We start from the raw sequence: 11,374 nt of genomic DNA, 5'->3' as shown, positions 1-11,374 counted from the left end.
ACCTTTAAAGTGAAACAAAATAGTCTATTTTGCATGGCCTTCGCCCTAATACATTGTATGATGTGCGGTTTCTCCTTTGAAAACTTTAGTTTTGTTTACTCGTAACATTTGGTTTAAAAACGGTGATCAAAAATCAATATTGTAATCAGTGGTTACTACTACTACTACTACTACTACTACTACTACTACTACTACTACTACTACTACTAATACTACTACTACTACTGCTACTACTACTACTACTACTACTACTACTACTACTACTACTACTAACTACTACTACTACTACTACTACTACTACTACTACTACTACTACTACTACTACTACTACTACTACTACTACTACAACACCAACTACTACTACTACTACTACAACAACACCAACTACTACTACTACTACTACTACTACTACTACTACTACTACTACTACTACTACTACTACTACTACTACTAATAATAATAATAATAATAATAATAATAATAATAATAATAATAAAAATAATAAGTACTACTATCGCTTCTGCTGCTATACTGCGACTAATGATTATGAATATAACGACATCCCTTATTTGTTGTATTTATTTCCTATTCCATTGTAATTATTTTTCAACTAGACGTCTATAGTCTACACGTTTTTATATTCACTTTCTAAACTGCATTGCACAGTTCCTCTCCGCCTCCCTTCTTTTCACTTAATTAATTGCGCACCTTTTAGAATATCCGAAATATCTATTGTTCTATTTTCATTCGTGCTTCCTTACAAAGAAGCATACTTTTTCTTGCCCATCAATGTTTTGTTTATTAATCTTAACAACGCCACTACCACATTATTTCATTCATCTATAGTTTCATTCATCCTGGGTTTTTTTTATAAAGGGGAAACCCGAAACGTCCATTTGATATGTCTTTATAAGTAAATTGAAGCTTACATTCAATTTCACGTTGTTATTTATTAAAGTTAATGGTTATTTTAAGGGGGAAGAATCCCTCATATAATCACATCATCGCTGAACGAACTACAAGAAAAATGTATGCATCGAAATATAAATGTCCTTCAAAAAGTGACAAGTAATTTCTCTCAAGGGGCATAACGATAAAAATTCGAATGTTTCTGAATAGCAATTAGTAGTTTCCCTTGGAAATGTAATATAAGAGATATTATTTCGATCCCAGGTTGAAACCCCATTTTTTGCATTGTCTGTCATATCCAAACAACAACAACAACGATAACAACAAACATACACAAATAACAACAAGAACAACAACAACAACATCAACAACAACAATAATAATAATAATAATAATAATAATAATAATAATAATAATAATAATAATAATAATAATAATAATAATAATAATAATAATAATAATAATAATAATAATAATAATAATAATAATAATAATAATAATAATAATAATAATAATAATAATAATAAATAATAATAATATAATAATAATAATAATAATAATAATAATAATAATAATAAAGGACTGACATCTCCATCAAAAGCCACATTACTTTAAACCAAAATTGCCAAAGTTTAGAGCCAATCCGATTGAAGGCACCTAGAATCAGACATCCCAGATAGCACCACCAATGCCAATGAAGGAGTTTGATCGTGTCTATAAGGGCTTTTGTCTTTGGAAATGACAGACAAGGCATATATTTGGCTTTACACTCTTGGAATCATTTAAAGGGGTTCTACTACTTTGAGCCATTTAGAGAGTGTCACCGTAGATAAGATGTGTGTGTGTGTGTGTGCGCGCGCGTGTGTGTGCGTGTGTGTATGTACTCCGTATCAAAATAAAGCTTGGTGTTAGACACAAAAATCTCAATGTTTTAATTTTTCTTGTTTTCATTATTGTATTTCTTCTTTCTTTCTTTTTCTTTTTTTTTTTTTTATTTTTGAGCTCTAACGTGTTAAACCTTTGTCTGTTCGTTTGTTTAGTTTCTTCTTTCTGTGATTGCTTTATTTGTCTGTTTGTTTACTGTTTCTTCTTTCTGTGATTGCTTTATAAATGCCTGTTTGTTTACTGTTTCTTCTTTCTGTGATTGCTTTATTTGTCTGTTTGTTTACTGTTTCTTCTTTCTGTGATTGCTTTATTTGTCTGTTCGTTTACTGTTTCTTCTTTCTGTGATTGCTTTATTTGTCTGTTTGTTTACTGTTTCTTCTTTGTGTGATTCATTTGTTTGTTTGTTTGTTTTTTTTCTTCTTTTATCTGTGGACAATGGAATGACCCAAGTGTGTCATAAGCACCACTGTACTGTTAACTGTGACTAACCTGTAACCAATACGAGTTATTCTCCCTTTCAAGAATGTCGGCCGATACGCAGGAGCCTTGACAGTCCCGCCCGGATATGTGACTAATAGTGATACAACCCAGTGCCCGAATGACCACGCCCATCCCGGGCTCCACACTACTATAAGAAAGAAAGAAAGAAAGAGAGAGAGAGAGAGAGAGAGAGAGAGAGAGAGAGAGAGAGAGAGAGAGAGCCACCATGTTGCCAGATCCATTTTCACGCACCTATATAGAGACATTCAGATTGTGGAGATCCGCATTAGAAAGACTTCACGTTTTTGTGTTTGAGATGTTATTTTTCTTACTTAATTACTTACTCGGCAGTCACACCTTGTCGGAGTCTACCAAGAGGTCTTTCATTCCTATCCCACTTTCCAGCTTTTAGACCATCTGTCAATCAAGGGCCAATACAGTTTTAGTCTGCAGAGGTGTGGTACCAGACCAAACATCCTTTCTTGCTATGGCATACTCTGAGCAGGTCTGGAGTGTAATTGAATTTTTTTAAAAAAAGAGCTTTTATATAGCGTAATATCCACTAAACGTGCTCAAAGCGCTTTACAAGGGGTCCCTGACCAACAGCAACACGTAACAAGTAGAACGAGACATGAGGCCTGTCAGGAAATATTACATTTTTTTTCGGACAGAGACAACGCTGTTAACAGTCAGGTACTCATTATACACCTGAGAGACTTTGAGTAAAGGACTCAACTATGCGCCGAGCGAGGCTCGAACCCAGGACCTTCCGATCCGAAACCGAGTGTCATACCACAAGACCACATAGCTGCACATATACATCCCACTTTCCAGCTTTTTACACCATGATCTGTCAATCAAGGGCAGATAGAGTTTATTCTGCAGAGGTGTGGTACCAGGCCAAAAATCCTCACTTACTGTTGCATACTCTGAGCAGGTTTGGAGTATAATGTGGTGGACGCTTCGTTACATTCACCAAAATCACACGGGTCTAATATTTAGAAATTCTTGTACATGAGGTGTTTTTGGAGGTTGTATCCTGGTTGCAGTATAATGAGTGTGACCTGATTATTTTTCAATTAGAAAATTTGATCAGGACACTTTTATTGAAGCTCAGTTGCGACTTGTACTAGATGTCCTTTTCGTGGCCGATTAGTCACATAACAGGGCGGGCCGTTCAAGGCGCCTGCGGCTATGTGGTCTTGTCGTATGACACTCGCTTTCCGATCGGAAGGTCCTGGGTTCGAGCCTCGCGCTCGGCGCATAGTTGAATCTTTGGAAAAGGCTCTTGACTCACATTCTCTCTCCGTACTCAGGTGTAAAACGAGTACCTGGCCGTTAAACAGCGTTGTCTTTGTCCGAAAAATTGTATAATCGCCTAACCATGCGTCATGTCACGTCCTGCATGTTAAATGTTACTGTTGACCAGGGACCCCTTGTAAAGCGCTTTGAGCACATTTAGTGGATATTGCGCAATATAGAGCTCAATTTTTAATATTTTTTTATAGGCCCGATATTCAGGATGGTCTAGTGACGTCAACCTGAATTACTTCTTTGCCCCCGAAATGCCTCAAGCACCAATGACAAGTTAGGCGATCCATGGGGGATGCGAGATGCTGATTCCCAAGACTAGGGACCGATCACATTATCCCTAGCAGATATTCTCAATAACCATTTGAGTCAACTAGTGATAGAATTACCTTTAATTTTTTTTTTAAAGTTTTGCAAATTACTGTTATAATTTTTAGATTTCCAGTAATCTTGTGCTCGTTGACTAAATTTAATATGAGCTGGACGGAACGATGTGAACCTCCATAGATTACACTATAGTAACATCAGGGTTCCTCCAAAACCATATAAAATTTATTCTTGAATAAGACCTGTTTTTTCACATGTGCAAAACCCCTTTACAGATTATCCCAAGCCAACAACAAAATTTAACGACATGATGCCTTTTAAGTAAAATGACGATACTTTTGGTCTATAAATAACTCTAGCCAGGTACTCATTTTACAATAGAGCATATTATGATAAGATGTAAGCAAAGGACTCTCGCTTTGGATTTTTGTCCTAATTTTTTCTTTTTTTTTTACAAAGCCTCAACTTTGTCCCGAGTCATACAACTAAGCAACAAAAGCACACAGGCTGTGACTAGAGTCAACTTCTCTTTACTTTGAAAATTTGTGAATGTGAGTTTTTTTGTTATTGTTTTTTTGGGTTTTTTTTTGTCTGAGAGGGAAAATGGATGCCCAAACCGAAATCGGAATTATGTAATAACTTTACATCTTTTAAATACATCCACTAGAATCTCACCTATGATAAAGAGTCAACATGCGCACAACCAACATGACGTTCTCTCTCTAATAACTTTTCCGCCGGTGACGTCACAGACTATGGGTGACGTCCAATCAAGAGACGCTACTCTTCCGCTAATCTCATTCCCTATTTTGCTATTTTTAGCGAAGCCACTGCACAATTCAATGCATGTTTGCCAGCGTGATAACAGTATAAATACTCGTAGATACCCAACTGAAAGAATGCTCGCCAAGCTTTGAAAACCAAAATTTTCGTCTTATGCCTCGTACCTATTTCTTCCTTAACGGCCGTCTTTGAACAGATTAAAACTACATAAAGACATGGGGCTTTGACCATATGTTTTAGTTATTTCGTGATAAATCTGGAGGTTTTTCTACCATTGGTAAACAAAAAGAGAACACCAGCTTTGGCCATTCTGCGATTGGAGTCGTCATCTTAAAAACATAGCGTGTAATATTTCCTTCATTATTTATGCTGAAATTTCACGAGAACCAAGACAATTTAATATCCTATACTGTTCTGTTTACTGGTAGAAATATGCGTTTTTCGTTCAACTGATATGCATACTCCTGGGTTGTTGTTTTTTTTTTCGGTCCCCAGTATAATATAAGATATAGTATTTCATTTTTTTCCTCTTGACGGAAGTTTTTATTCAGGTGCATAAGTTAGCCAGTCAAACAGGAAAGGAAAATATAGTGGTATACGCAATTACCACTTGCCAACACCCATTACTCCCTCAATTATAAAAAAAAATAAACGATGTATGGCCTTTTTCAGGAAATGGAAACATTAAGAAAAAGATAATGAGAAATAAATTACATTTTAAAAATGAAATTATCTTCAAGAGTGATATAAAGGCAGGAAGAATATTTGGATAAAAAGTGAGCTTTTATATCCACCAAACGTGCTCAAAACGCTTTACAAGGGCTCACTGGCCAACAGCAACACTTAAAATTTAGGACGAGACATGACGCCTGTTGGGCGGTATTACAAGTTTTTTCGGACGGCCAGGTACTCATTTTACACCCGAGTACGGTGAGAGAATGCGAGTAAAGAATCTTATCCAAGGCTCGAATCCCGGACCTTTCGATCCGAAAGCGAGTGTAATACCACTGAGCACATAACCGCACAGAAATTGACAGGGTAAGAGACCTATTCATGGAATCAACCTTCCATGTTCCAAAGAACGGGATAAAATTAATGCAAGACTGATCCTTTATCAAAAACGGTTTGTTATAAATTGATATGCTCAATCTAAAGTTTTGAGTCCTGGAACAAGAAGGCCATATGAGATTAAAATAAACAACTCCATGGACTGTTTGCTATACTGATAAGAAACACACATTGGAAAACATATTTCCTTATCATTGTGTTTTAAAGCAAAGTTTGGTTGAATTAGAACTTTGAAAAAAAATGATACAAAGGAACAAATTTATTTTTTAAAAATCAGAAATAGAAGTCAACCTTTATTGAATGTAGTAGGTTAAAATTCTGGCATTTAAAGCGTGGGATTTCCTGTCATCGTGCCACGAGCAGTATGAGTTTTGTGCAAACTGGGCTTAGACAAAATGTTTTATCTTTACAGCTGATCAAGTAATAATGACTAATATGTTATATAGAATAAGAATATATCACACACTGAGACTGATATAACAAACTGAATATAAATTTTATGTGTCCTATTTATCTTATTACACACCACCGACCATGTCAGTATGTAGTTTGCATTTTGGGTTTTTCTTAAATTTGGTTGTTAACTTAATACCAAACGCCCGATTGAAAGGGACAAGTTTACATTGAGATACATTCCTTCATAAGATGTACATTCCTTTCAATCAATGGGTTAAGCTTATAGGGTGTCGTATTGACTTAACCCGTTCTTTACCAGCAATTTTTATTTTCCTCAAAATTTCACACCCACTCAACACAAAAATAGTTCCTTCTTACTCAAATATAAATGCAACAAATACACTCGAGGCATAAAATTGATCAGCAAAATGAACTCTACAACACAGTGTCACGTTTTTATAGCTGAAATAAAACAATTTTCTTTAAATTGTGTGATTTACAAAAAAAATTAAAAATCTGAATGATAAAAATGCCGGTTGGATCGTAACGAATGTGACGATTTTCCTGTAGTTGGTAAGGAGATGATTAAGGTCGTTTTCAAATAATTCTGCCTGTCCGGTATGGAATTATAATGACACCTTAGTTTGTCTGTAAGTTACGAATAGAATCGGGAAGAAAAATCGTGACATCAAACTACTCACTGACATCGCCACTCTTTGATGCCTAAATCCTTGTGAGTGTGTATGCAACCAGTACTTCGGACTACTAATAATGAATAGGTTATATTATAAAGGTGGCATAAGTTTTTTTCAGTGGCAGGATGTATTGGCCGATTCTCTGGATTACGGGAAGTAAAAGAGCGAGATAATGATCTTTATTGACGACCAGACTAGAGAATAAGATGCCATTACTCTGACACCAGAATATTAATTACACAAGGTATATGTCCAGTCTTCTAGAAGAGTGGTTTTACACTTCCAATGATAGGGGAAGCAGTTTGTTTACATCACACTTTTCTTCCCTGCTGGTACATTTAGACGGATCATCTGATGCCCTATTTTCAACTTGACCAGAATTCCTGACTCACAATATAAAGGATTCTACCTTTGAGAATCAGGTAGCCTCATCAGAAACCAAAGAAAAAAGAAAAGAAAAAACAACAACAAACAAAACAACAAAAAACATTTAAAAAACAAAACCCCAGTCAAAACTTCTAAGTCTACTTACCTTTGTGATTCAGAAAATCCTGTAAATTAAATCAGAAAATAATAAGTAGATATGACTGTACATTCTATACATAGAATTTAACTTTTACAATTTCATTTTTAAAATGTTTAAAGTTTGGCAATATATTACTTTTTATTCAAAATAAGTTGTTTTTATACAACTAAAAATGGTATGAATTCTAGCTGGTGGGGTCTTTGGGTATGTGATTGGTTGTCAAATTACTGCCAGTTCAATAACAACAGCTGCGATAAGATAATACATGTAACAGCTCATGTCATGTCAAATGGTTAAAAGATAAAAACATTTCAGTATTTCGAAGATTGTTTTTATCATTGCCCACTTGATGTGAACAGGAAATGAAAAAAAAAAAACTATTATGATTTGTGTTAGTATTGCCTTAAGATTGTGTGTGTATGTAAAGATAATTTAAATAAACTATGGGTTAACATACAGAGTTTTATCGTTCGTGTTGATGATTTTAAGAAAGGAAAATTGTACCAGCATGTTTATATTGAAGAAGAAAATTCTGTGATCGAAACGTTATGATTGTGTAAAGTAATGAGCGGAGACCTATGCTGTGTGCATTGTTTAAGCCCATCGAGGATACAATTTCTAAAGGAATATCATTGTCTGTTACAGAACACAAAGAATTTTATTATCGATGTGACCCGAACAGTGATGCTTTTTAGCACAGGAAACCCTAAATATGCTCTAAATCGTCACCTCTTCTTGACAACAAGAGATGACAAAAGGCTACTGAAATGACATTCAATAATCACAAAAACCATGGAGCTTTCTTCATTTTTTTTTAAAAAAGCAACAAACCTGGATACCTCTCCGTTTATTCTTGATCGGATGTAGATAAATCATTGGCATTCTTTACTACGCATGCGACGGTCAGTATTTTCTCATTTTTGTGTAAACTTGATTTTTGATTATTTACCCTTTGTTCGTTCCTACTGATTTCCCCTGATTAGAAACGTCTCAAAGGGACGGTTATAGTACAGGGTGAGAATCATCGCCTTCCGTCATGTGGTCGAGAAAGCGCAATAACTGGTTAAAAGAGACGATTATAAACACTTATATATATATATATATATATATATATATATATATAATATATATATATATATATATATATATATATATATATATATATATATAATCATCATCATCATCATCATCATGTAGTTCCATATCTGAAGCAGACGTCGGAGGTCATCTTCCGCCAAGCTGATCTATCTCTTGCCAATTCTATTAAAGCAGCGCCACCTTTCTCAGCTTCATCTGTCCAAGTTCTTATCCCTTTCAAATAAGTTATTCTTTGTCTTCCTCTTATTCTTTTTCCATTCATCTTTCCAGTCAAGGCGAGTACTTCCAAACCAGGGTGGTGGATAATGTGTCCTAAAAATTCCATTTGGCGTTTGATGATTTTTGTTATCAGTGATCTTTTTCTGTTTGCCATTTCTAATATTTCTTCATTTCTTTTCCTTTCCACCCATGACACCCTCATCATTCTTCTGTAAAACCACATTTCCACTGCCTCCAGTCTTTTAACCATGGTCTTGTTTATGGTCCAGCTCTCACAACCATATAGCAGCACAAACAGTACATAGCAATCCAGGACTTTGATTTTTGTTTTCATGTTAATATTCCTGTTTTTCATAATATATATATATATATATATATATATATATATATATATATATATATATATATATGTGTGTGTGTGTGTGTGTGTTTGTGTGTGTGTGTATTTGTATCTGTGTGTTTTTTTTAAATATATACTAGTAAAAAGGCCGCAATTTCGCGGGAAAAGAACGAATTTCATTCAATATTGCACCCACCATCATTTAATGAGGGCAGATTGGTAAAAACGTTGTCTGTGTAACTTGGCACATTCTCTGTTGATTTTTCTGTGTGCCCCAACACGGAGTGTAAGCCGCTATAGCCTCTGACCTGTGACACAGCAACAAACAGTTGTCCGTGTGTGAAAACAGGTTGTGGTAAGAAAATCAACTGCGAAAATAAACCTGAAGTAGCAGACGTGAGCAGAGTTGAAAGACGATCCTGATATCGAGAACTTACCTTACAGTACAGTACTCTAGTGATCATGTTTGATGGCGTTTGGCACCGTTTATATGCACCTCCACTTCTTCTTCTTCTTCTAGGTTCCATGCCTGGTCCAGGCTTCGGATACTGCATGAATTATCTCTCTCCATTCCTCCCTGTCTCTTGCCTTTTCAAACAGCTCTTGGATTGTTAGGCTGGTGAAGCCCTTCAGTTGGTCTATGAGTGTTTTTCTTTGTCTCCCCCGGGCGCGTTTACCAGGTATTTTTCCACAACTTGCCAGGTATTCATTCTTATCTTTCCTTACTATGTGTCCGAAAAAGGATAGTTGTCGATCCACTATTAAGGGCATTAGTTTCCTTTGTTGGTATGTTTGTTTTAGCACTTCTTGTTCGTTTTGTGTGCAGTATACGATATTCTCTGCATCCTTCTCAAGCACCACATTTCAAAAGCTTCAATGTTCTTTTGTGTTTCTGCATTTGTAGTCCAGCTTTCGCATCCGTATAACAAGATTGGCCACACGTAGCACTTCAAGACTCGGAATCTAATCCCGAACGACATCTGTTTGTTTTTCAAAATGTTTCCCAGGTCCATGAAGGCCTGTTTGGCTTGAGTTATTCTTGCTCGTATGTCTCGGTTACATCTTCCATCTGTTGTCACTATTGAACCTAGGTATTTAAAACTTTCTACGTTGGTAAGTTGCTCGCCGTGAATCGTTATATTGCAGGTGTTGTTGTTTTCGGGTTTTTTCTGTATTACCATGCATTCCGTTTTGGTGATATTCACTTCCATTCCCTTGGCTTCACTATCTACTACCACTTTGTCAACAATCTTTTGAAGTTGGATTTCTGATGTTGCAATGAGTACCGTATCGTCTGCGTATCTTATATTATTTATGTTGTGACCTCCCACTTTTATTCCCTCCATATTATTTATGCCCCTCATGATTGTTTCTTGGTATAGATTAAACAGATCTGGTGAGGCAACACACCCTTGACGGACTCCTTTCTTAATAGGAATGGAATTTCCTGTAGAGTTTCCGATTTTGATAGATGCCTGCTGGGTGTAGTATAATGTTTGCATGAGTCTGAGGTCTTTCTCATCAGCGCCAATGGAGTGCAGTTGTTTTAGTATTTCTTCGTGGCGTACTCTATCAAAAGCTTTTTTGTAGTCGACAAAACAGAGGTATAGTGGGGTCTGAACCTGTATAGCTCTTTCACTTAAAACACGGAGGAGGTATATTGCGTTCCTTGTCCCTCTGTCAGGTTGGAATCCATATTGTTCTTCTGCGATTTCGGGGTTAATCTTATTCCTTAGCCTGTTGATAATTATACGCAACAGTATTTTGTTGATGTGGCTTATTAAACTTATAGTTCTAAAATTTTCGCATCTGACTGCACCTGCTTTCTTTGGTATTGCTATGAAAATAGAGTTACAGAGATCTTCTGGAATTTTCCCAGTATTGTATATATTGTTGAATAATATGTGAAGTTCATCAATTGCTAGATCTCCTAGGCTTTTTAATACCTCTACAGATATTTCATCAGGGCCTGTTGCTTTACCATCCCTCATTCGTTCCATGGCATGTTCAATTTCACTTTTGGTGATGTTTGGTCCGCTTAATGGTTCTTTGAATTTCAGTGGGGGTTCATTTCTATTTGGATCATTGTACAGTTCGCCTATGTATTCTACCCATCGGCTTTCTATATGTTGTTCTTCAAATAGCAGTTCCCCTTGTTTGTTTTGGATACAACTTCCTGCTGCTTTGCTTTTCCTTTTCCCTGATAGTTCTTTTATTCTTTGGTGAGCTTGTTGGGGGTTGGGTTTGTATTCTCTTTCGATTTCGCAGCATTTCCAGTCTAGATAGTTCTCGTGTGCCTCGATGCATTTGGATTTAATGTGGTTGTTCAATGTTTGG

At 35.9% G+C, this 11,374-nt stretch overlaps 1 protein-coding gene across 1 annotated transcript in view; it reads left to right on the top strand.

Annotated features, from left to right (window-relative positions):
• The first annotated feature begins 7,693 nt into the window (after nucleotides 1–7,693).
• The window catches only part of LOC144958104 (uncharacterized), a 179,867-nt gene continuing 176,186 nt past the window's right edge, over nucleotides 7,694–11,374 (top strand). Inside the window, exon 1 of the mRNA XM_078889760.1 lies at nucleotides 7,694–8,282. The gene's annotated coding sequence lies outside the window, so the exon portion shown is untranslated. The remainder of the gene's footprint in view (nucleotides 8,283–11,374) is intronic.

Source organism: Berghia stephanieae, chromosome 12 (assembly GCF_034508935.2).
Source record: "Berghia stephanieae isolate SIO BIC M18660-M18661 chromosome 12, UCSD_Bste_1.3, whole genome shotgun sequence".
In the NCBI taxonomy this organism is placed as follows: Eukaryota; Metazoa; Mollusca; class Gastropoda; order Nudibranchia; family Aeolidiidae; genus Berghia; species Berghia stephanieae.
This window is presented reverse-complemented; position numbering and strand designations above follow the sequence as displayed.